General features: G+C 47.0%; 1 protein-coding gene across 2 annotated transcripts in view; it reads right to left on the reverse strand.

Annotated features, from left to right (window-relative positions):
* NLGN2 (neuroligin 2) overlaps nucleotides 1–12,028 on the reverse strand; it is a 77,930-nt gene extending 65,902 nt beyond the window's left edge. For both annotated transcript variants that reach the window (XM_089481104.1, XM_089481102.1), the window contains exon 1: nucleotides 11,951–12,028. The gene's annotated coding sequence lies outside the window, so the exon portion shown is untranslated. The remainder of the gene's footprint in view (nucleotides 1–11,950) is intronic.
* Between the last annotated feature and the right edge of the window lie 12,751 nt (nucleotides 12,029–24,779).

Genomic DNA, 24,779 nt, shown 5'->3' on the forward strand with positions numbered 1-24,779 from the left:
GAATGAACTTCAACAGGGAGAAATGTAAGGTATTGCACTTAGGGCGGAAAAATAAAATGCACAGATATAGGATTATGGGGGACACCTGGCTTAAGGAGACAACATGTGAAAGGGATCTAGGAGTCCAAGTAGACCACAAGTTGAACATGAGTCAACAGTGCGATGCGGCAGCTAACAAGGCCAATGCGATTTTAGGCTGCATCAATAGAAGTATAGTGTCTAGATCAAGAGAAGTAATAGTGCCACTATATTCTGCTCTGGTCAGGCCCCACCTGGAATATTGTGTCCAGTTCTGGGCGCCACAAGTCAGAAAGGACATTGAGAAACTGGAGCCATGTGTCCAAAGGAGGGCGACTAAAATGGTGAAGGATCTGGAAACCTTGCCCTACGAGGAACGCCTTGGGGAGCTGGGGATGTTTAGCCTGGAGAAAAGAAGGTTAAGAGGTGATATGATAGCTCTGTTTAAATATTTGAAGGGATGTCATATTGAGGAGGGAGCAAGCTTGTTTTCTGCTGCTCCAGAGACTAGGACCCGGAGCAATGGTTGCAAGCTGCAGGAAAAGAGATTCCATCTCAACATTAGGAGGAATTTCCTGACAGTAAGGGCTGTTCGACAGTGGAACACACTCCCTCGAAGTGTAGTGGAATCTCCCTCCTTGGAGGTCTTCAAACGGAGGCTGGATCGCCATCTGTCGGGGATGCTTTGATGTGGATTTCCTGCATGGCAGAATGGGGTTGGACTAGATGGCCCTTGTGGTCTCTTCCAACTCTATGATTTTATCATTCTAAGAGACTCCACCACCAATGTCTAGCAGTTCTTACCATCATGAAGTTCATCCTAAGGTTTAGGACGGTGGAATCATTGAATCCTAGAGATGGAAGGGACCCCGGTGCAATCCCATTCTGCCATACAGAAATACATAGAATCCTCGGGTTGGAAGGGATCCCAAAGACAATCCGGTCCAGTACTCTTCTGCTATGCAGGAAGACACCATCCAAGCTCTCCTCGTGACAGATGGCCATCCAGCCTCTGCTTGAAAGTCTCCAAAGAAGGAAACGCCACCACCGTCCAAGGCAACAGTGTCTTCTGCTTCCTTGAAGTGCAATGGAGTTTCCTTCTCCTGCATCCTTTCAGAGGTTCTTGGGCCCTTGCTTGCCTCTCTCTGCCTGCCACCATCTGCTGCTCCATCCCAAAGGCGCCCTGTCCATCCTTGCTGTATGTAGGGTTGCCCGGGTGGAAACTGGACCGGGGATTCCTGCAGCTTTGTGCAGAAGAGGGAACCCCCAGCAGGGATTCCAGGTAAGAAGTCACCTTTGCTGGAATTCCCTCCTCTGTGGAACCATTAAAGGGATAGGAGCCCTCTCCAGTCTTCACCCTGGCAACCCCAGGGGAAGGGGATGAATCGGGGCCTCTCTTGGTGCAGCTGGCAAAGGGGTGGGGGGGAGACACAGCGCCGGAAGCGGGATCCTCAATAGTAAAAAGGCTGCGCTGGACGGCAGCCAGCCCCCAAAATGCCACCCGCTCTTGGCCGGGCAAAGGGCCAGCAGCAGGCAGGCAGGCAGGCAGGCAAGCGAAGGGGGTTGCATTGGCGCTGGGACACAGGCCACAACGACTCCCACGTTCATCTGACTGATTCTGCCTACCCTGCTCTCAAGGCTGGGGGCAGATACCATCATGGCCTTTCCCAGATTGCCACATTTTCCCCCATATTGCTACATTTAGTTCCTCCTCTTTCAGTATGTGTGTTTTTGGGGAGCGATGTTGGAAAGAAGGCATTCAGAGAGAGAGAGAGAATAGAAAGAGAGAAAGAAAGAAGAGAGAGAGAATAGAAAGAGAGAAAGAAAACACAAAGAGCAGAAGGACAGAAGAATAGAAAGAATAGAGAGAGAGAACACAAAGAACAGAAAGATAAAATATTAGAAAGAATAGAGAGAAAGAATAGAAAGAGAAAGAAAGAAGAGAAATATAGAATAATAGCAAGAATAGAGAGAGAGAAAGAATAGAAAGAGAGAGAGAGAGAGAGAGAAAGAACTGAAAGACTAGAATGGAATAATAGAAAGAATAGAAAGAATATGAAGAAAAATTAGAGAAAGAATAGAATAGAATGGAATAACAGAAAGAAAGAACAGAGAGAGAGAGAAGAAGAGAAAGACTAGAAAAACTAGAATAGAATAAGAGAAAGAATAGAAAGAAAGAAGAGAAAGAATAAAATAGAATAAGAGAAAGATTACAGAGAGAGGGAGAGAGAACAAAAAGAACAGAATGGAATAAGAAGAAGAATAGAAAGTGGAAGAAAGAACAGAAAGAAAGATAGAAAGAAAGAAATAGAAGAATAAATAGAAGAATAAAGAAAGAAAAGATAGCAGGGTTGGCATAAGGAGGATGCCATGGGGAACCCTAACACCAGACTTGAGGTGTGAGGTGTGGATTTGTGTGTAAAGGGGCAGAGGAGAGAGAAAGGGGGAGGGGGAAGGGGGCAGGAGGGCAGCCAGGATGGGCATTTGGGGGGGGGGCAAACTCTGCTGAGAGTCAGGCAGAGAAAGGATAAGAAAGAGACAAGGAGAATCTCCAAGAAAGGAGTATGTTCATTTTGGGGATGGATGGAAGTGTGTGGATGTTGTTGTTGTTGTTGTTGTGTGCCTCCAAGTCATTTTTGATTTATGGCAACCCTAAGGCAAACCCATCATAGGGTTTTCTTAGCAGTTGTTTCAGAGGGGGTTTGCCACTGCCATCCTCTGGGGCTGAGAGAGTGTGACTTTTTACGCTCAAGTGGGGATCAAACCCTGATCTCCAAACTAGATAACAGGAGGCAAATGCTGTATGTATGTATGTATGTGTTTATTTATTTATTTATTTATTTAATGACCTGCCCTTTTTCCCCAAAAAGGGACTCACTGCATGAATTAAAACAAGGGCCATGCATGAATAATTACTAATTTTAAAGTTTTTAAAAACTCAGTTAAATAAGCTTGTTGCTGTGTGCCTTCGAGTCATTTCCAACTGATGGCGACCCAAAAGCGAACCGGGCATGGGGTTGTTCTTGGCACGTTTCTTCAGGGGAGGTTTGCCATGGTCATCCTCTGAGGCTGAGAGAGTGTGGCTTATAGCCCAGAGTCACCCAGTGGGTTTACATGTCCAAATTAGGATTCGAACCCTGGTCTCCAGAGTCATAGTCAAGTGCTCAAACCTCTATGCCACGCTGCTATTGTATTTTTAAAAAATCAACACCTTAAAACCATATAAAGTCATTTAATAGCTTAACCAGAGCAATAAAAACGCAATATATGGACCTGATTTAAAATGATATAAATGGAGGTGGGATGAGTTTGATAAAGATAATAATAATAATAATAATAATAATAATAATAATAATAATAATAATAAATCTAATGTTATTTTAATTTGTTGTCTGCCATATTTTATTGAATGTTAACATGTACTAATATGTATTATATTTAAAAATTATTTTCATGGAACATACTCCATAGGCAAGTTTATTTTATTTATTTTATCTATTTTAATCGATTGTACGTACAGCGCTGCGTAAATTTAGAGGCTATATAAATAAAGCTTAATAATAATAATTATAATAATAATATAAAATAAAATTGCTAATAAAACACCATGTTATGTTCTGGCTGCCTTGTTGTTGTTGTTGTTGTTGTTGTTGTTACTGTATATCCACCTTTCTCCCAATATAAAGACTTAAGGCAGTTAACAACAAATTAAAAACAATACAAAAACATTGAAATGTAGATACAAAGTTTAAAAAAAAAACCAATTAAATATTTTTAACCGTTTGAATAAGGGAGGAGTGGGCCGCCCCATAGTTTTTCCGGCAGCCCTGAGACCCATAGGATCTCTTTTTCTAGCCCAAAACAGAGGCTTAATGGCCCCCTTTGAAACTCCCCGGGAGGGAGAATTCGCTTTTTAAAATGGCTGGCAGTGCCATTGGAGGGGAGGTCTGTATGACCCCCCCAAAGGGCATCCCAGGGATGAATATTGGCCCTTAAATTAGCCCCCATTCACAATTGCCCACCCTTGGTATCATTCAGGACTGGCAAACGGTGACCCTTTGGCCACATGCCACCCCCAAAGGATGGTTTTGAGGGCACTGGTGCCCCCCAAATCCCCCAATGGACCTTTTTTTCTTGCCAAATAGAGTCTGAATGTAAAACCCCAGGTAGTGGTGCAATGGTTTGAGTGTTGGGCTGCGACTCTGGAGACCAGGGTTCGAATCCTGGCTCAGTCATGAAATCCAGTGGGTGAAATTGGGCAAGTCACATTCTCTCAGCCTCAGAGGAAGTCAATGGCAAAGCTCTCTTGAACAAATATTGCCAGGAAAACCCCATGAATGCTTCACTTTAGGTTTGCCAAAAGTCAGACATGACTTGAAGACACACAACAACAATAACAATTGACCTTTTAAATAGACTGTGCAACACTAGCTGGTAACCTTTACTATATGTGTGTGTGTATTGTTTATACTACATATATAAACACACACACACTGATTTTTGAGAAGCAAAAATGGATTTATGGTCTCCTTATTTTGCAGCAGTCCTTGTGGCCCCTAGATTTGCCATGACTGTACACTCTTGATATAATAATGGGATATACAAAAAACCCAAAACCCCACAGACACCAATAATTCCTTCACAGAAAAGAAGCTGAGGAATTGTAGCTAAAAGGGTGGAAGGAGAGACAAGTAAGAGGGTCAAAATGGTAGTCGGTGTGGCCCCATGACTTGCTGCGATTGTCCATGCCTGACACAATGGGATACATAGTACCTCCCCAAAATATTTCTTTACTAGAAAAGAAGCTGGTGAATTCTAGCAAAAGGGACGGAGAGAATCAGAATGATAGTCCGAATGGCCCCAAGACTTGCCACGGTTGCCCACTCCTGATATAATGGGATATACAACCCCCCTCCCAACAGTTCCTTAATAGAAAAGAAGCTGGGGAATTGTAGCTTAAAAGGACGGACGGAGAGACAAATAAGAGGGTCAAAAGCGATTCTAGGGTTAGAGGAGCAGATGAAAGACGAGGGAAGTGAGACAGAACAAGGCGGGTTTTTCCAAAAAAAGGGAGATAACGGAGAAGGAGAAAGGAAGCAAGAGACACAGAGAGAAATCCCTCCAAACATCCCACCGTTTCTGAGCAAATGCGGCAGGAGAAGCAGCCCCTTGTGCCGCCTTTTCAGACGGGAAAGGAACCGTCTTCTTTGAAAATTAATAACAACTATCCCTCTAGGGCAGTTTTGCAGGAGGGGGGGTTGCTTAAAAGCAGCCATAAATCAGCAACGGTCGTATTATTTCTGCCTTCCACGACAGCCACATGGAAGAGGCACACTGCAGGGAGGCGCACACACAGAGAAGCGCATCTCTGCGCATGGTCCCCTCATCTACAAAGGGGGTTTATGGAGGATTATGAAGGGAGAAATGTGATGCAGGGGGGTGACACAAAGCACACCCTGTGTGTGTCCCCCATGCCACCGCCAACCTATGGCTTTCATGGCCCCACATGCGCCTGCGCCGCAAGCGGTCCCCCAGGTGCGACCATGGCAGCCTTCCCCTCATTGCGGTCCATTGTGTCAATGTGCCACAAAAAGAAATGGGAAAGGCTTTGGTTTCCTTGTGGTAGGGGATATAATTGGGGGGGGGGGATTGCTGCAATCCCACATCATCCCCCCTTTTTCTTTTTCCTCCCTGGTACCCCGACATTTTCCTAGTGAAGCCTTAGGCCTGGTTGCCGTGGTACTCCGTCACTACGGGTATCCGTGCATCTCCGTGGCAACCGGAGTTCCAGAGCAGAGTGGCAGCGGGCGATGCTTACTCATCCTCTTCTTGCCAGAAATCCCATCCTGGGTCCCCCCTCCACCCCAAGGTTCGGAGCTGGTGACGGAGCAGGGGCACCGATACCTCGCCACCCAAGCCTCTTTCCCCTCAGTTTGGGCATCTTCCTTTTCCAGGAGGGTCAGATTCCCCCCAGAGACCAGGGTTCGAATCCTGGTTCAGTCGTTTCAAGCCACCATAAGCCAGCCACATTCTCTCAGCCTCAGAGGATGGCCTACCCTCTCTGCCAAGAAAACCTCATGATATGGTTGCCTTAGGTCAGAAATGGCTTGGAAGCACACAACAACAACAGCGATTCCTCAAAAGGAGACACACAGAGGGAAAGAAGAGAGGGGCCCTGAGCAAGTGCAGAGTGCTTTTTCTCCCCCAAGCCACAAAAAGGCATTGGAAATGGAGAGTCATGATGGATTGTTACTTTCAAAGAGGCCTGGAAGAGGGTCTGGTTTTTCAATCTCTTCTCGGCACCCACCACTCCAAAAAATACACAACGTTTGGCCACCTAAAAGCCCTCATGCTCACACTTTGGGCCCTTGTCTCAGTTCTGCAGAGGAGCAGCCAATGGCTCCCCTGTCAAAGCAGAGGCGGCAAATCCATTCCAGCCTCTAGTACGACATTTAAGGGAGCTTTCCAGGGTGCTAATCTATTCTCATAACAGAATTCAGCATCTTGGATCGCCCCTTGCATGTTCACTGTAAAACCGAGAGCAGATATGCCACCCCAGTGCCATGGGAAACACCCCAGATTCTGAGAAGTGTTGGACTGCAACTCTCAGAATCCCCTTGCCAACATAAGCATCATACTGGAGGTGGATAAACAGCCTACTAAACACCTTTAGATTGTAAGCCCGAGGGCAGGGAACCATCTAACTAAAAGATTGCATGTACAGCGCTGTGTAAATTTACAGCGCTTCATAAATAAAGGTTAATAATAATAATAATACTCCTGGCATTACCACCTCTGTGCTAATGTCCCTTCTCTTTCCAAACCCTAAAGATGCCAGTCTCAAAGCTTGAAACTGCAGCTCCCAGAACCCCCAAGACAGCATGGCCATGAGAGGATGACTGCATAGAAGCTCCTTAGAGTAGTATCTTTGGACTACAAGTCCCAGAATCCCCTGACAACACAGATGCTGGAGGTGGATAAACAGCCTACTCCTGGCTACTTCCAACTCTGTGCTTACATCCCTTCTGTTTCCAAACCCTAAAGATGCCAGTCTCAGAACTTAGGACTGCAGCTCCCAGAACTCTCAGATAGGATGGACATGTGGGGATTCTGGGAGTTGTTGGGGTTTTTAAAAGTAAATTGCCAGAGCACAAAATTCACAAAGGAGGAGATTCCTAGCAGCTATGTCAAGTGCACAGAAGCTCCTTAGAAACTGGATGTCTCATCCTGGGACTACAAGTCCCAGAATCCTCTGCCAACACAGGCATCCCACTGGAGGTGGCTAAACAGCACTCCTGGCATTTCCGTCTCTGTGCTTCTTCTGTCCGATCTCCTTCCAGGCTCCAAAAATACCAGCCTCAGAACTTGGGACTGCAGCTCCCAGAACCCCCAATACAGCATGACCACTAGGGGATTCTGGGAGTTGTTACTGTTTAAAGTAAAGTGCCTGGCCTCAGGCTTCATGTTCCTAGCAGCTATCATGACTTCTCAGAAGCACCTTAAAAACTTTGAAAAAAATAAATCGAAGATGGTGATGATGATGATGCGCCTTAGAAACTGAGTGTATCTCTTTGGACTACAAGTCCCAGAATCCCCCAGGCAGCAGGGCCATGGCGGGTTTATAGAAAGTGGTGTTTAAAAAAGAGTGTATATTCCCTAAGATCAGGATTTATGGAGGAAGAGGAGACTGTTTTAGTCACATATTCTAAACAGAACCTCCATGAGCAGAAGCAGTGTATCTGTGCTCTATAAAGGTGGGCTGCCCATGCTGGCTGGGGAATTTGGGGAGTTGTAGTCCCCTTAAAAGATAATCCCCCCTCCAAACACTAGCTGATCCCAGAGTGCATCTGCACTGTAGGAATAATGTAGTTTGACGCCACTTTAAGTGCTGTTGCTCCATCCTACAGACTCCAGGGATTAGACATTTTATGAAGTCTTCTCAGCTGGAGAGTGCTGGTGCCTTACCAAACTACAAATCCCAGGATTCTGGAGCCATAGTAAAGTGGTATCACACTGGATTAATTCTACAGTACAGGTGCAACCCAAATTCCTAAAGTTCTCAGGTGAGAACTGTCCCCTGCCAACAAACACCTTTCCCATCATCCTCATGTCCCTCTTGCCACATCACTACTCCTGCTGGGTTCAATCTCTCGCACCCAGTGCCCTGTTTGGATTGTCAAAAAAAAAAAAAAAAAAAAACCCTCACCTGCATAGCAGGTAAGATAAAATAGATATAAGCCATGACTGCAAAGCCTATAAAGGAGGTTTGCATTTGGAGGAGAGGAAAAACCTTTATTTTTCCCGGTCTTAAGCTATAGGTCTCCATTATGATCACTTCCTCAACCTGGGCCCCTCCTGAGATGCTGAACTGCAGTTCCCAGCATCCCCCAGCCAGCAATGTTGCAGCCCAGTGGTTCCCAAATTTTGGTCCTCCAGGTATTTTGGGACTTCAGCTCCCACAATCCCTGACTGTTGACCAAGGTGGCATGGGCTTCCAGGATTTGAGGTCCAAAACATTTGGAGGACCAAAGTTTGGGAATCACTGTGACAACATCTCAGGTGGGGGCCCAGGTTAGAGCCTTGTGGGAAACTACATTTTCCTACGAAAACAATGCTTAGTATCAAAATACTTACAGCCAAAATAAATATAAAAGACTTGTTCTCCATAGATGTCTTTAACCCAGTTGTCCACACTGTTGGAGTTCCAGTTTGGGGGGCAGATGCTGTGGCTATGTCGCCCTCAGCTGGTAGTTTAGAGTAGTACACTTCCCACCCAAGTTTGCAGCTGCAACCAGGGCCTTGAATAAAATTAGAAATTATCCACCGCTGAGTCTAAAGTGACATGCCAACTTTTGCCCCAAAGGTCACCAGACTGACCTATAAATATATTCTCACCCCCGCCGTTCTCTGGTGAAGCCAGTATTCAACTCCATGGGAGTTTTGGCAAGATAATTCCTTGGTGGCTCATATCCATCGAAATGGCAGATCCACCTTGTCCCTATTAACTCACCTTTATTTTGCCCCTAATCAACCCTACCTGCCTCTCACCCCTGAAATAAAGTCCTCCAAAGGACTTCTGAACACTCCAAAACATCATCATCATCATCATCATCATCATCATTTATCAAAGACCAGGAAAGAAGCCTTATGGACATCTGCTCTAATCTCTTGGTAATGCAGGAATATGCATGCATGCAAAATATTCAAGAGTACTTGTGTCACCTTAAAGGTGACCCAGTTTATTATAGCATGACCTTTCAGGACTATCAGGGACTGCTGCAGATGCACAAGGTGTTTTCCGGTATTACAGCTGTATTTACATCACATTATTATTGTTGTTGTTGTTGTTGTTATTTTGGACATGCTTCATTTGATTTGCTAAACGGTTGTTGCAGAGGGCTTTTTTTTAACAGGGAACACCGTACTTTTATTCTTGTCGTTAGCTTTTAATAACTATTTTAAGATATTTTTAATAGGGCTGCTTATTTAATTGCCTTTTCGCTCCTCTGTTCTAATGTCTTTCCGTTGTATGTTGTTTCAGCCTGTGCTGGAGCTGCCTTGGCTCCCTTGTTGGGGAAAAGGTGGAATACAATTTAATGTTTTAATAATCAATAAATAGATCTAATTGCAGACGGATCCACAGAGAGGGAAAAGAAATGCAGAAAAATGTTGACAGTACCAATCAAAGAAAAAGAGGGAGAAAGGGGGACCGCAACTCCCATGAATCTTGAACAGTACAGCCTAGTGGTTCTTAACCCTCGGCTGTCCAGAAATGTTGGACTTCCATTCCCAGAATCCCTCTTCATAGGCTTCCAGGAGATAAAAGTCCAAAACATCTGGTGGGAGCCAAAGGCTGAGAACCACTGGTGTGGCCTGTTTTCTGGAATGCTGGGCATTACAATCCCACCCCAACAGAGATACGTAAACTCTCTTCTACTGAGTGAGAGTATCTGTCCATTTAGTGGTCCATTATTATTCAGGCCGGAGAGTTAGGGCTGCCTAGTGTCCCCTCCTAGGGTCATTTGCTCCCCCTTTTGAAAAATAACCCTCAAAAATGGCAGCTGTGCCCCATGTGTGTGCAACTTTTCCTCTGGGTGGGCAAATGGTCTCTTGATCATTTTGGGGTCCCTCCTTCTCTGCACCCGAATGGGAAGGGGAGACAGACTGAACCCCAAACCTGCCCTGGGTGCTGCATTCCCTTGAAGGCACAGGGCCTGAAGATCAGGGAGGCCCCCTAACAACCCATGCTAGGGGAGGTGTGGGGCTTGGCATTTTGCAGGGTCATGGAACTGGGGTGCCACCCAAGGCCTCTGTGGCTTTTAGGGCAATCTCTTAATGAGGCGCCCCAACCACCAAGGTCTAAGCCTTTCCCCATCTGCCCCTGCCAGTTGCAAAGACACAAGTGCACCCCCAAAATCCCATGCTACAGCCCCCCCAAAACAGCAGAGGAAGGCAGGGACTGTTCCCCTCCTCCTGTTAGCAGCCCCCTTCCCAAATCCACACAGCCCCCAGGGCTTCCCCTCCTTCTCCGTTGCTGGAGCCCCAGTTCCTCCACTCCTCCATCCTTTTCTCCTCTGCTCTCAATCCATCCATGGATGCATCACAAGTGGCCCACTGCTGCCACCCACCATTCCAGGGCCTGGTATATTCCTCCTTCTATCTCTCCTTCCTTCCTTCCTTCCTTCCTTCCTTCCTTCCTCTCTTTCTTCCTGGGAACTGCTCTCCTCCTCCATTCCTTCCCTTCATCCCTTCTTCCCCTATCTTCTCTGGAGACCCAAGCCACCCTCTTTCTCCCCTCTACATCTTCTCCTTCCCCCCAAATTCTCTGCTCTCTTTCCCAAGCCTCTAACCTACAACACGGTTTCTCTCATTCTCCAGCCCAAAATCCCTTTAAAAAATACCCAAAGCCCAGTTCTGGTGGGCCACAGTTTTACCCCATGGATCCCTTGGGCACATCTTGCCCCCCCAAAAGCCCCCTGGAGCCCTCCCCAGGGCAGAGCCTGACCCGGGGGGCAACACAGGGCCCAGTCCCAGTGAGGTTGGATGGGAAGGAGGGAGGGAAGGAAGGAAGGAAGGAAGAGGATGGATGGAAGGAGAAAAGGAAGGAAGGAGAGACTAAGGAAGGGAGAAGAAAGGAAAGGCAGGCAGGCAGGCAGGCAGGCAGGCAGGAAGGAAGGAAGGAAGGAAGGAAGGAAAGCAAAGAAGAGTAGTCCCGGAACATTTTGAAGATTGCATGGGAAAGAGAGGGGAAAGGGGGATGAGAGAGAAAGAGATAGATCAAGACAGGTGTTAAGAGGAGCAAAATGGATGGCTGGAGAGAGGGATGGAGGGATAGAGGGATGGACCAAGAGATGGATGGATGGATGGATGGATGGATGGATGGATGGAAGCAAGGGAGCCGAGGGGAGGAGGCTGGGATGGCTGGAGAGAAGCGCTTGCAAGGCAGGCGGAAGAAAGGAAGGAGGAAAGGTTGTGGGGGAGGAGAGGAAAGGGAGGCCAGGAGAAGATGGGGCATGCCATGCCTCCATTGCAGGAGATCAAAAAAGGATGAGGGGGGAGATGGGCCAAGCGGCCCAAAGCCCCCCCCCCCGCGAGGCCAGTCCCTGGGATGGGCAGCAGCCTGGGTTTTTTTGGGGGGGGATTGAACCCCCCTCCCAAATGTCTAAAGCAAAAGGGGGGCAGTGGGGGCAAGGATGGAGAAGGGGGCATTTGGGGCCTATACTGCCCCCCCCCCACGGACACAGACCGCCAAGAGGAATGGAGGGGCTCCAAGGGGGGGATGGGGCTCTTGGGGGAGGGGGGGGCAAAGCAGGAGGCAAAGAAAGGGAAGATGGGGGGATGGGGAGATGGATGGAGGGATGAAGGCGAGGAAGATGGAGGGGGAGGGTGGTGGTGGAGGGGTTCAAAGAGGGCCACGGGGGCTCTTTCCTACCTGGATGGCAGGGGCCCCTCCGCCGGGGCTCCCGGGGGCTGTCTCTCCGGGGTCCGGGCGATGCCCGCATGCTGGGGCTGCTCATCAGCAGAGAAGGGGTCCCGGGGGGAGAGGAAGAGGGAGGGATGGAGGAATGGAGGGATGGAAGAAGGGATGGAGGAAGGGATGGATGGAGGGATGGGGATGGAGGGGTGGGTGGGCAGGCGACCCCTTCCTTGCCCCCGTTGCTGCCCCCGCCGCCGCCGCCGCCGCCTCTCTCTCTCGCTCTCTCTCTCTCTCTCTCTCGCCCGCAGCCGCCTCCGCGTCAGAAGGAAGGAAAGAGGGAAGGAAGGAGGGAGGGAGGGAGAGAGAGGGAGAGAGAGAAAGCGCGCCCCCGAGGAGACAGCCCTCCCCTCCTGCCCCGCCCCTCCCCTCCCCTCCCTCCCGCGCGCTCCCGATCCCCGACGAGGACGCGCAAAAGGAGGATGGCAGAGAGAGAGAGAAGGAGGGGAAGGAAAGAGAAGAAGAACAAGGGGAAGGAGAAAACGAGGGGAAGAAGAGAAGGAGGAGGTCTGGGAGAGGGAGAAGTGGAGGAAGGAGAAGAAAGAGGCAAAGAGCAAAGGAGGGCAAGGGAGGAGAAAAGGGGAAGAAGAGAAAGGGAGAGTAGGGAAGGAATGAAGAGAAAGAGGAGGTCTGGGAGAAGGAGAAAGGGAGAAGGGAAGAGAAAGAGCAAAGAAGGGAAAGGAGGGCAGAGAAGGCCAGGTTTGGGAAGGTGGGAGGAGAAGTAGAAGAGAGGAGAAGAAGAGAAAGGGATGGTGGTGAGAGGAGCAAAAGACAGATGGAAAGAGAGAAGAGACAAGGAAGAAGAAAGGATGGAAGGGCAACTGTGGAAAGAAGGGGGAAAAGAATGCAATGATGAAATGTCAAGAAGAAAGGAAATATGGAGGCGCGAGAGAGAAAGAATAGCAAGGAAGAAGAAGGAAGAGAAGTAGAGGATTGAAGATGATTGGGAAGGAAGGAAGGAAAGAAGAGTGTGGCAAGGAGTAAGAGAAAAAGGAATGTGAGAGAAGAAAAGAAATTAGAGGATGAAATAGGAGAGAGAGAGAGAGAGAGAGAGAGAGAGAAAGGGAGAGCTAAGGATGGAGGGAAAGCCAGTTAAAGGAAAGAAAAAGAATACTCCTGTGGAGAAATGGAAGAAAAAAAGGGGGAAAGGGGATGGCAAAGAGACAAAAGGAAAGAGCAAGAAAGAATCGAAAGAGAATAGATTCCTAAAGAGAAACAAAAGAGGAAGAGTGTGGAAATGGAAGATGGGAGAGAAAATGAGGGATACAGAACTGGAGGAGGAAAGGTGAATGGAAGGAGAAAATATGGTGGGAGAGGAATGGGAAAGGAAAGTCAATAGTGAGCAAAATTAGAAGAGGAGAGAAGATGACAAGACCAGATGAAAATGGAAAGGATGGGAAAACCGAATGAGGGGATGAATATGGGCTGTAAGGAATGGAAGGGAGAGAAGAAAGAGAGGAATGCAGAAAGGAAGAATGAAATTGCATCTGGTGGCAAGAGAGGAGGAAAGGGAGGTTGTGGGAAAGGACCCAGGAAAGACAGAATAAAATGAAAAGAAAAAAAGAAGGAAGGGAAAAGGAGAGGAAATCTGTATTCAACTATTGTAAGAAAGGGAGAGGTATAGAAAGAGAAGAATTAAACTATGGCTGGAAGGAAAAGAGCAGGAAACAGAGAGATAACTAAAGGGGGAAAGAGTCTAGGAAAGACTGGATGAAATGAAAAGAAAAAGGGAAGAAAATTATGTTCAACTAGTGTAATAAAGGGAGAAGTAAAGAAAGGGAAGAATGAAAGCATGACTAGAAGGAGGAAAGCAGGAAAACCAAGAGAGATGCCTGAAGGGAGAAAGAGTCTAGGAAAGACTGGATAAAATGAAATAGATAAATAGGAAGGAAGGAAAAAGGAGAGGAAATATATGTTCAACTACTGTAAGAAAGAGAGAGGTATAGAAAGGGAAGAATGAAACTCTGACTAGAAGGAAGAGAGCAGGAAACAGAAAGAGAGATCACTTGGAGTGGAAAGGAGCCCAGAGAGAAACGAATGCAAATTGAAGAGAAGAAAGAAGGAAGGAGAAAGGAGAGAGAGAGAGAGAAAATCTATACCCAACTGGTTGGCAGGCCACCAAGGCAGAGCGATAAATAGATGGATATCAGGCCCTCGCAGGAGAAAACCTCCAGTAAGCAATTTGGAACATGATACAAGAGAGGAAAGGGAAACAGGCCGGAGATCATTGGAAGCAGGTATCATTTCCACAAGGAAACAAGGGCTCCAGGGAGTTCGCAGGGCACCTGAGGAGTCCCATCCTCCACAGCCTGGGCCTGCCCTGCAGTGGGCTTCTCTCCAGGGGAAGCCAGGGGTGGATTGGCGGGGTGGGCCGGGGCAATTGGCATTGATGGGATTCAATTGGCCAAGAACCAGGCACCAGAGACAGAGAGATACAGCAGAAGAGATGGCAGAGAGACCCCAGGACACAAAGGCTGCATCCACACTGAGGAATTAACCCGGAGGACACTCTACTAGGCCTTTGTAACTCCTCCATTGCCGTTCTATGGTCAGTGTGTCTGTCCTCTCTAGGAATCTCTAGGTCCCCCAGGGCAACTCTGTGGTCAACGTCTGACAGACACTGACCATAGAACGGCAATGGAGGAGTTACAAAGGCCTAGTAGAGTGTCCTCTCTAGGAATCTCTAGGTCCCCCGGGCAACTCTGTGGTCAACGTCTGACAGACACTGACCATAGAACGGCAATGGAGGAGTTACAAAGGCCTAGTAGAGTGTCCTCTCTAGGAATCTCTAGGTCCTCCAGGGCAACTCTGTGACCAGCGTCCACAGAGTTGCCCTGGAGGACCTAGAGATTCCTAGAGAGGTGTCCTCTCGGGTAAAAACATGGTGTTCTTGAAACGACTTGAAGGCACACAACGCACACATGCACACACAACTCCCAGAATCCCCCAGCTGATGGAGAGACCTGAGGACACTTGATCGATGCTGAATGACAGGTAGTTGTAGGGTTGGCGAAGCCATGGGGGACCTCAGAGGTCCTCCAGTCCAACTAGGTTGCCTAGCAAAACCAGCGCCGCAACTTCTGTCCATGTAGCCTTTGGTGATAAAACCTACAGCTTGGGGAGAAGTTGCTTTCTGAGGGGACTACATCTCCCAGAACCCCCCCCCCCGGTTTGGCTCAGGATTCTGGGAATTGTCATCTCTCTCAAAAAGCAGCTTTTCCCTTAGCTGTGTTGTAGACTTGTGCTGCAAGTAGACAGACCACAACCTCACAACCTGGTCATATTTTATCAGGCCTACAAAATGTGGGGAAGCCTTTGGGACTGGAACTTTCCAGATCCCAATGTTTCCTGCGTAAATCCCATGGGATATCTATGGGGCTAGACTTTAAGAACATACCGGAGGAGCAGGCAAAAAAAGTTCTCCTTCCATCCTGGGTCCATTGTTTGAGCCCACAACCCCAAAACAAAAACCCTTTTGCACAATCCAAAGTTATAGCAGTGTTGGTCTGGAGAAGCAGTATGTAGAGAGATCTTGTAGCACCTTTGAGACTCACTGAAGTTGTTGCACAACATGATCGTAGCGCTGCGATTTTGTTTTAACCGGCCTATTTGGAATTCCTGGGATGTGTAGTTTGCAGAGGCACTAGACCTCTCTGGCTGGGAATCCCAATTGCCCTTCCCTCAATTGCAAATTGCAGGATTTCATTGGATGTTGCCAAGGCAATTTTAAAAGTGGGGTCACAGTGCTATAACTGTGTAGTGAGAAAGGGCCTCTGGGAAAGAAAAGCTGTCCCCAAATTTATGGGTTTGGGGATTAAATTCAACTGGTGACTTGAAGGCACAAATGCCTAAATGCCCTAAAGACACTAGGTCTGACTTTGGAAACTAAGCAGGGTCAGCCCTGGAATACTCTGGTTTGCTATAGACTAGTCTCCAGCGCCTGGGATTCATTGGCAGTCCTTCTGGTCTTGGGGACGGTTCTTCTTCTTGGATTGCCACTCCCAGAATCCCCCAGCTGGCCAGGGGATTCTGGGAGTGACAGTCCAAAAAGGCACCTTTTATCATGCCCAAGGCCGCATTTTGTGCATATATGTGCTTGTTGGCTTATGCAGTACTTCTCAAATAGTGGGGCGGGCCCCCCAGGGGGAGCGCGAGGCTCCGTAAAGGGGGGCGCGAGGCTCTGTTATGCAGAGGTATACTTATAACAATTTTATAGACAAATGATACTATTTACAGTTGTGCGGGGGGCGCGAAATGTTTTCTTCTTCCTAGGGGGGGATGACAGAAAATAATTGAGAAGCACTGGCTTATGGCAACTCCATTAAATTCCAGAGTTTTCTGATTCAAGGGATCTTCAGATATGGTTTTGCCAGTTCCTTCCTCTGAAATGGAGCCTGGAATTCCTTGGGGGTCTCCCATCCAGGTACTAACCAGGGCTGACCCTGCTTAGCTTCCAAGACAAGACAGGATCCGGTGCCTTTAGGGCAGAGGTAGGCAACCTGCGGCCCGCGAGCCGGATGCGGCCCGGCGAGGCCTTGGGACCGGCCCCAGCCTGGTCCTGCCGCCGATTGCCGCCGGGGCCTTTGGGGGGCAATTGTCTATAGAAGCCTCAGAAACATGCATTTATATTAACATTTTTTTAAAAATCAGCAAATTTTTTCGCGTGTCCTCCATTTTTTAAAAAAAAGTGTCTTCCATTTGAAAATTTTGTCCTACATTTGTCCTGGTTTATTTATATATTTAATTTTTTAAAAAATTATTTACTTATTTATTTTTTGGCTTCGGCCCCCCAGTTGTCTGAGGGACAGCAACTCGGCCCCCGGCTCAAAAAGATTGCCTACCCCTGCTTTAGGGTATTTACGCTCTCTGGATATACACTCATTTTTAATATAAATAGACACTAGGACCAAAAAGAATTGATTTCTCCTCCTTTCCAATAGTTTTAATATACAGACACGGCTGAGTTTGGAGGAGGCTTGTTTAAGGGAACACACTCACAGAGACACACACAAAGAGCAGCATCAAATAATGACAAAAGACCATTTGGTACTTAACGTAATTGCCTCGAAATCTGATCCAGAGGACTGGATTTGGCTTTTGAAATGGCACGCCTCCAGACGAACTTTTCAAATAATAGTGATCATTGCAAATGCCAAAGATTTGCATTCACATTTGGGGGAAAAGGGCCTAAATTTGGAGTGTGGTTTCCGTTGAGTGCATAGGGTCACTATGCTCCGTGGGAATAAGCCCCGGGCCGGCTCTGATCCTTCCCCCAAACCAGTGGGGCTTCCGTGTTCTAGGTTTTGGATTCAACAACTGCCCTAACTACTTCTGCCTTGTAATTTTAATAATTGTATTAGTAGTTGCTTAAGTCATTTAATTGTATTTTATTGCGGATGGGAGGGTTAGGGAGGGTTTGGGATCCAATGGCAACAAATGATTATTGTATTTTAGGGACATTTCTCATGTTAGCCGCTTTGATCTTCTAGAAAAGCAGGATACAAATAAATTTATCATTATTATTGTTATTATTATTGCCTTCAAGTGGGTGCCCAAGATGCTGAACTCTTTTGGTGGGGATATAGAAATCCCAGAGGTGCAAGTGGGGTTCAGGAAAGGAAGAGGCACTAGGGGCCACATTGCAAACATACATGGATAATGGAGCACACCAGCTAATTCCAGAAGGAAATCGGCATGTGCTTCATAGACTATAGCAAAGCCTTTGACTGCATAGATCACAAAAAGCTATGGAATGCTCTTAAAGACATGACAATGCCGATACCTCTGATTCTCCTGATCAGGAATCTGTACTTAGGACAAGAGGCCACTGTTAAAACAGAATATGGAGAAGCTGGTTCCCAATTGGCAAAGGGGTCAGGCAAGGCTGCATATTATCTCCCTACTTGTTTGTAGAAAATATCATACAAAGAGCAGGTTTAGACTCAGAAGAAGGAGGAGGAAGGAATATCAACAATCTTAGGTATGTGGACAGAAAACTGGATAGATAGATAATAGATAAAAGTAAGATACATTTGAGAGAGACAGACAGATAATAGATAATATATAGATGAAAAGACAGATTAGAAAGAAAGAAAGGTGACATAGATGGATGACTATGTCAATAAACAGCCAGATAGATAGATAGATAGATAGATAGATAGATAGATGATTCGATGATTCGATGATTCTCTAGATAGAAAGATAATAGATAGACTGACAGATAATAGTGAGAAATATAGGAAAGATAAATGGAAATAGAGATGAGAGAGAAATAGAAATAGATGAGAGATAATAGATGAGAGATATAGGACAACTAGATGGAAAGACAGGAAAGAAGAAAACATGACATGAATGAGTATGTGGATGGATAGATAGATAGATAGATAGATAGATAGATAGATAGATAGATAGATAGATAGTAGGTGAAAAATATAGGATATCTAGATGGAAAGAAAGACATTAGAAATAGGGAGAGAGGAAGAAATAGATAGATAGATAGATAGATAGATAGATAGATAGATAGATAGATAGATAGATAGACAGATGATGATAGATAGATAGATTAGAGTTATGGAATAACTAGATGGAAAGACAGATTAGAAAGAAAGAAAAGAGGATGGAAGGAAGGAAGGTGACCTAGATGAATGAGTAGGTCAATAGATAGACAGATGGGAGTGGGCCAAGAGGCAGAGCCAGTCGCCACCCATCCTGTGCCCACCCCTGCCACCATTGCCCATCTCCATTCCTGGCCTCAGTGGTCAAGGGCCCCAGCTGCCCATCTGCCCCTGTTGCTGTGGACGAGGTGTTCCTCCTCCAGAAAAGCATCTGCGCTGCCTTGCACCAACAAGACAGAGGCCACCTCAGGGTCAGCATCGATTGGGCCTCTGCCCATCCATATTTATGACCAGCCGGCCGTGGCTGCAGCTGCGGCTGCTGCTGTGGGTGGCCAAGGGCTGACCGACTGACTGAGTGACTGGGGCTGAGGCCTTGGTCCTGGCTGGAAGATCAATGGGGCTGGCAGGGCACAGGAGGAACCAGACCTGCCCCCCACAATGAACAGAAGGACCCCACAGAAGCCACGGCCCAAAGCAGGGAGCCCCGCTCAGCCAGAAAGGAACCCCCGAAATCACATTTCAGGGGGACCAGGCCCACAGGGGTTCTCCTCTGCCCCACAGCTTTGCATTTTCCCTTCTTGACTCTTTCCTCTGCTATTTGAGATGTGGGACTGTTAGGGGGACAGGAAAATCAGAGATGTTTCCAGCTATTTGAATGGATTTTTAAACGGCTTGAATCCCACAACTAGTTTAAATAATAATAATAATAATAATAATAATAATAATAATAATAATAAATTTTATTTATTTATATCCCGCCTCTCTCTCTCTCTCCTGGTATAGGGACTCAAGGCAGCTAAATGCATTTTAAATATCACTTCCACCTGTTTTTACTGATAACTTTCTATGTATTTTAATCTGAAATGTACAGTCTACATGTTGGCCCTCCGTTTCTGCGGGGGATCCATTCCGAACCCCCACCCCCATGAAAACGGAGGCTTGCACTTATTCAAGCCCCACAGGCTTGAATGGGGTGTGCCCCCATGCACACATCCTGTGCACTCACCCCATTGCAAATAGTGGAGGTTGCCCCCCGCGTATATTCAAGGGCGCAGATCTCAGATCCATGCATTAGGAGGAGGGACTGTATTTATTGATGCCTTGATGTCAATGGGTTTTACAAAGTCCCAGACAAAGAGGTCTCTGCCCCCAAGAGGCTTAGAAATTCTACGGAGGGAAGGGAGGAAGGAAGGAAGGGTGAAGATAGTCTGGTGTTTTAACCCATTCCACAGCCCCATGGATATGGTTGTCGGTCTGTTTCTGGCCACAGTTCAAAGCAATAGTGTTGACCTTTCAAACCCTACACAGCTCAGATCCAGGTTATTTGAAGGAGCATATCTTCCCATAGGAGCCAGTCCAAGAGCTTGAAATCTGCAAAGCAGGCTCTCTCTCTCTCCACATTACAGCACCACACTCTTATAGTGCTGCTATTCCACTTTTATGGCTCTGGCTGCCTCCTGTTGCATTCTGGGGTTTGTAGTTCAGTGAGGCCTAAGAGCGCTCTGAGGATTACAAATGCTTTTTGTTAAACTGCAGATCCCAGAATGCAACAGCAGCCAGAGCAGTTAAAGTGGAATAGCAGCGCTATAAGAGTCGTGCGGTCATCCAGCTGCTCTCACCACTTTCAGAAGCATGTTTCTTGGTGGGAAGAGGGCCTTTTTAGTGGCTGCTCCCACACTTTGCAACTCCTTCCCTAGGAAAGCCTTGAGGGCTCCTTCTTCACTTTGCTTTTGGCAGCATTTTAAGACCTTCCTTTTCCAGCAAGTCTTCGGAAACTGATTTGAACAGGAAGAGTTTGAAATCTGCATTTTAAAGTAAGATTTCAGTAGTTTTAACTGTGATGCTATTTGATACTGCTTTAATTTTACTTGTGCATGTGTTTAACTGTATGTGTCTCATTGTATTTTCTGCCTTTTGCAGCAAAAGAGGTTGTATTATAAGCTTTCTAGACTTAGGTCTACTTCACTGGATGCATAAAATAGACCAAGGCTGCATTCACACTGCGGAAATAATCCAGTTTGACACTGCTTTAACTGCCATGGCTCAGTGCAATGAAATCCTGGGGATTTGTAGTTTTGACACCAGAGCTCTCTGACAGAGAAAGCCAAATACTGTACCTCCCAAAACTACATATCCCAGAATCCCATAGCATTGAGCCGTGGCAGTTAAAGCGGTGTTAAGTTGCATGAATTCTGCAGTGTAGATGCACCCTCAGAGTGCATCTATCCTGTAGAAACAATGAAGGTTTGACACCCTTTTAACTGCCTTGGCTCCATCTTACAGAATCTTGGGATTTGTAGTTTTTGTGAGGCACCAGTTATTCTTTGACGGAGAAGGCCAAAGACCTTGCAAAACTATAAATCTCAAGATCCCTTCATATGGAGCTAAAGTGGTGTCAAACTGCATTATTTCAACAAATGCAACCTGGGAGAGAAGGAGGATAGAAATAAAAGGATGGATGGATGGATGGATGGATGGATGGATGGATGGAAGTGGGCATTCTTCTCTGTTTTTTTGGCATTTCGGATTCTCCATGTAAGGTACCAGAGGCTGAAAGGCCAAATATTGGACACCTTGGAGTAAGCCTGAATTTATCTTTCCCTTCTTTCCTCATGAACATAAATAAATGAGATGGAACAACCCAAGCGATGTGTGTGTGTGTACACACACTCCACTGAAAAGCTTGCAAACTGCAAGGCTTTGCAGTTCAGGATCTGGATTGATTTTCTGCTCATCAAAATTGCAACTCAGCACCTCCAGATCTGGGTTGCATCTTGGTTGTCAGAACCAGTTTCGCTGAAGATGTCATGCAAAGCCAGTTCCAGCTCAGCAGCGCCTTCTCCGGATCCAAGCCGCTCATCGACCAGAAAGGTGGGCAAAGAGAAGCAAGAAGAGCTGGCCCAGGGGCCCATTTCTGGTACTTGGAAACCTTGGAGGAGGAGGGTGCATAGATCGCCACTGAATGCAAAAACAAGACAGAAGGTAGCCAGTTGTCCACTTCTGGTCTTGGGGAAAAATATGAGCATTTTATTTAAATGTTAAACAGAGCCTGGGGGCATGTGGCCTATTTAGAAGGTGACTTGTCAATCCTGGAGGTTTCTAGGAGAAGCAATTCAGCCTTTTGAAGCCAGAGAAAGGAGGTCTGTGGAGTCTGGAGGGGTTGAGGAATGCCAAACACACACACAAAGCCCCCCAAAACACAGCCTTGAGGGGTGACATTTGGCTCACCCTTCCATTGCATTGAACCCTGCAATGCACTCTGTTCCCTGAAACCTACACATAAACACCCTCAATGGGCCACCGTTTGCTCAGGCCTCCATTATATTAAATGCTCCACCACTATCTACAGTATGTAAACTGGCCTCGTGGTTTGAGCATTGGACTACAACTCTGGCGAGAAGGGTTCAATTCCGGGAGGGAATGGTCTTTGGTGGGCCACATGCGGCCTGCACCTGCCGTACCTGACAACAGCGCAAGGATGTCTCCACTTTTCTCTCTCCCTAAATGCCCCTAGCCTCCTTCTCCTCCTCCTCCTCCTCCTTTCTTGCGTTTCTTGCATCCGATAATAACTTCTCCTTCATCTTCGCCTTCTCCGGCTCTCTGCCTGCTGCCCCACTTCTTTGCTTGGCCTGGAGGCTCCAGTGATGTACACACAGTGCGCTGCCCATGCGCAGGAGTGTGCCTAATTAGCAGCTGCTTCTCACATCCAGGGTGCTGCCTGGCCTCCATCTGCACAGCTCATCCCTCCTTCTTCCCCTCCAGCCCCGGATCAGCCAGGCCTTCAGCCTCCCTCCTCCTCCTCCTCTTCCTACCCTTCACACTTTCTCAGGCTGCTGTCATGCTGCAAGGTACCACTTGCTCATAGGCCCTGCAGTCCCTATTTAGACAAGATGAAAACCCACATCAGCAGACTCAGGAATGAGAAAACACAGGCAGCGGGGAGGAGGGACGCACCGTTCTGTGCTGCTGGATGGGCCCACCAAGAGGCCCTATAGACCCTATAGACTCTCATGCAATCCTAGAATCCTAAAAGAGACCCCCCAATCCCCTGGGCCCATTCCAATGTGTCAATCACAGAATCATAGAGTTTGAGCCTTCTCAGTGTGATGATGCCCAGAATTCAGACAATCATAGGCCCCATTCCTACTTACAAATAAATTAGTGTACGATCCAAATCAATGGATTGGTTCAACATCAGTGTGGTTCACACTACATTTGCCCCAATCGCATTTTCTTGCTGCAAAATAAAATAAAATAACCCACTTGTGGTTCACATTCACAAATGAATTGATTTAAAATGGACCTGTTCCAGCTGGCCAAAGGGCAAATTTAAATCGATTCAGGTCTGCATCTGGTTCACACTTGTGCGGAATTGATTTATCCAAAATGACTTGGGGGGAAAAACCAGCATCAAAAAGACGCAAGTTAAATGGGTCTAGCGCATAGTCTCCCTCTTGGAATTGGTTCAGTGATTCGGTTCAAGTGGGAACAGGGTCATTTGAACTGGTTCAAACCGATTTGTGATCTGGTTTAAAAGGTAGTGGGAATCAGGCCATAGAATCCTAGAGTTGGAAGGGACCCCAAAGGACCATCCCATGTTGTGCAAATGTCTGCTTCCACAAACAATTTTTACATCAGTGTGCTGTACAGATGGTACTATTGTGCAAATGTGGACTTGTGCAATCAATTTGCACATAGAATCATGAAAACATTGTTGGAAGGGACTGCCAGGGGTCATCAAATCCAACCTTCTTCAGCCACGCAGGAAGACACCAACCAAGCCCTCCCTGCGACAGATCCAGACCCCGTTTCGACACCTCCAAGAAAGGAGACACTATTACCCTCCGAGGAGCAGCGTCTTCCACTGCTGAGCAGCCCTTACTCTCAGGAAGTTCCTCCTAATGTTGAGCTGGAATCTCTGTTCTTTAGCTTGCATCCCTTGAGACTCTGTGTCCTATTCTCTGGAGTAGCAGCAAACAAGCTTCTTCCCTCCTCAATGTGACACCCCTTCAAATACTTAAACAGGGCTCTCCTATCATCTCTTGACCTTCTCTTCTCCAGGCTAAACATCCCCAGCTCCCTAAGTCTCTCCTCATAGGGCTTCATGGTTTCCAGACCCTTCACCATTTTGGTCGCCTTCCTCCAATTTGTCCACATCCTTTTTTGAATTGTGGAGCCCAGAACAGGTTCCAAAGCAGAATAAGGTGGCACTCTTATGGGTTTTCACTATTCCTGGACTGCAGCTCCCACTCATCCAATGGTGTAGATCCAATAGTGAGGGACGATGGGAGTTGCAATCCAGCATTCATGCCAAGGACCACAGACAGGCTATCCCTGGCTTTGGCACTTGCAGATGCCCCTCTCCCTTTGCTCAGAGTGGCATATAATGAACAGGAGAAAAGCCAGGGTCCTCTTGGGTCCTATTTATGGGGAGAAGAGTTGTCCACGGAAAGGAACAGGGGGTCAGGAAAAGAAATGAAGCCTATCAGTTAGAGCAGGGTGATTTGGGGCACCAACGCCTCTTGGGTATAGCATGGCTAATGGTGCTGGATCTCATGGGTCACAGCGGGGCCAGGGATTTTGTCATGCACCGATGATGCTCTGGGATGTGGGCCATTCGTTGCGTTTCCTAACTTCCTGGTGCCATCTGGTGACAAAATCATGCTTTTGCAACCAGAATTCCACAATGCTACAATCTCCCATCTATAGGAAACGTCTTAGCCCTGTTGTTGGCCATATGTCAAAGTAAAATGGAGGCTGCATCCACACTGGAGAAATAACCCAGTTTGGCACTGCTTTAACTTCTTCTGGCTCAAGGCTATGGAATTCTGGGAGTTGGAGTTTGTTGTGGGGTTCAGAGCGGAGCTCTGCTCTGCTCTGGACCCCACAACAAACTCCAACTCCCAGAATTCCATAGCCCTGAGCCATTCAAGTTAAAGTGGTGCCAAACCAGGATATTTCTCCAGTGTGGATGCAGCCAACATCCAAAATCCACAGCACAGGGATACCTTTATTGGGCCACCCAAAATGCACATTATAAACTTTGCAAACTTTCATAGCTCCATCAACTTCTTCTTTGTCAGGCAGAGGTGTTAAAAATCATGCAGGAGAAGAAGAAAGAAGGAAGGAAAGAAAGAAAGAAAGAAAGAAAGAGGGTATAAATGCAATAAATA

The sequence above is a fragment of the Sceloporus occidentalis genome, unplaced genomic scaffold (assembly GCF_023333645.1).
Source record: "Sceloporus occidentalis isolate IW3139 unplaced genomic scaffold, rSceOcc1.0.p SCAF_14, whole genome shotgun sequence".
NCBI classification, from domain to species: domain Eukaryota; kingdom Metazoa; phylum Chordata; class Lepidosauria; order Squamata; family Phrynosomatidae; genus Sceloporus; species Sceloporus occidentalis.